This window comes from Monodon monoceros, unplaced genomic scaffold (assembly GCF_005190385.1).
Source record: "Monodon monoceros isolate NGI ecotype Baffin Bay Population unplaced genomic scaffold, NGI_Narwhal_1 Super_Scaffold_5, whole genome shotgun sequence".
Taxonomy (NCBI): Eukaryota; Metazoa; Chordata; class Mammalia; order Artiodactyla; family Monodontidae; genus Monodon; species Monodon monoceros.
This window is the reverse complement of record NW_021703782.1, coordinates 25908275-25909840: the sequence shown is the minus strand read 5'-3', so window position 1 is coordinate 25909840 and position 1566 is coordinate 25908275.

Below are 1566 nucleotides of genomic sequence, written 5' to 3'. Positions count from 1 at the left end.
AAGGGTTTGGGAACATCAGAGCCATATCTCCTCAGAGTGGGACTCCCCAGGCTCTCCAGGTCTCAGTCCCCAACTCTCCTTCACGGACAAAGCCTCCCCATCTCTGTCCTTGTCAGCTCACTGATCCCTAGAGGGATCAGTGGTGGGGAGGAGGATAGAGGTGGGGAGCCCCTGCCTATCCCTCAGGACTTAGGTTTCCATGGAGACAGGTTGGTTGACAGCTAGTGATACAATTGACCAGCCTGATACGCAACAGTTCCCACCACCCTGGGACAGCTGGGCTGAGGGACACATGGCTCTGGACCCCATGTAGATGCTGCCCTGTCACATCACCTGTGCCAGAGAAGAGCCAATAACACCTGTAGCTGTCCACCTGATTCTCAGAGGCTTTTCCTGGGAGAGCCCTTGGTCATCTGACCTCCTATCCAGGAAGCCCCATGACTTTCTGACTGCTGCCTGTCATGCCAACAACACACCTGTGAAGGCTCTGCTCTGCATGGCCATCTGTCCACCAGGCCCACCCTTCTAGGGACCCAGATGCTAGGACCACACAAATGCTGAAGGAGTGTCCACCTGCCTAAGGTACAGACACCTCTGTATCCATCTGCCTGATTTCTACTGGGAATTAACAACATTTATGGGGATTCTCTGGCCCTAAAGAACAGGATAGGAGCAATGCAATGATTCACAATTACCAGGGTCAATGCATATATACAAGTGCCCATAGCCCCAGATGCCCCACTCACAATTCACATGAGTGTCCCATACTTACCCACCGATGCCCAAATATTCTTGCTTCATACACACATACATCCAAACACACACACCAGTGGTACGCTGGTAAGTGCTTGATAAAAAGCTCTCTGAGAAAGGTGGGAAAGACTTCATTTATAGTATCTCCATGGTATAAACATTCCCAGCATGACCAATTTAAAGCTACCCACCTGACATCACTGAACACAGAGCTGGGAAGAGATATGCACCATTGACTATCCCAAGATAGTATGAACCAGTTCCAGCACATGCCATACCTTTTCCTATGAATATGTGCACAGAATCCACTTACACCCCAAGTAGAACCCTCAACCCCCACAACAGATATATAACCAAAAGGATACCACATATACATATGTGTTTGTACATATACATATATATATATATTTCCTGAACACACACGTACATTTCTACCCTCACCCTGAATAAATACACAAACAGACCACCTCTTACTACCTAAACTTTTACAGAAAAAACCTTACTCACCCTGAATATTCACATTCCACCCTCACAACTATATATACACACAGAACATGGGCCTGAAAACAAACATGTGCAACCAATACGCCATCCAGATGTACACACTTAGTACCTAAACACACAGGCTCACCAAGTACACAACTGTCTCATGTACAATGCCAAAACAGACCCGTATGAGATCCCACGGCCCTAAAATATATATACTGCAGGATTCCTGCACACACACATAACCTACACAGTCTACTGGTTTCCAAACACTCAAACTAAACTCTCACATCCCCCAGAATACATACCCCAGAAGCCCCAGGAACT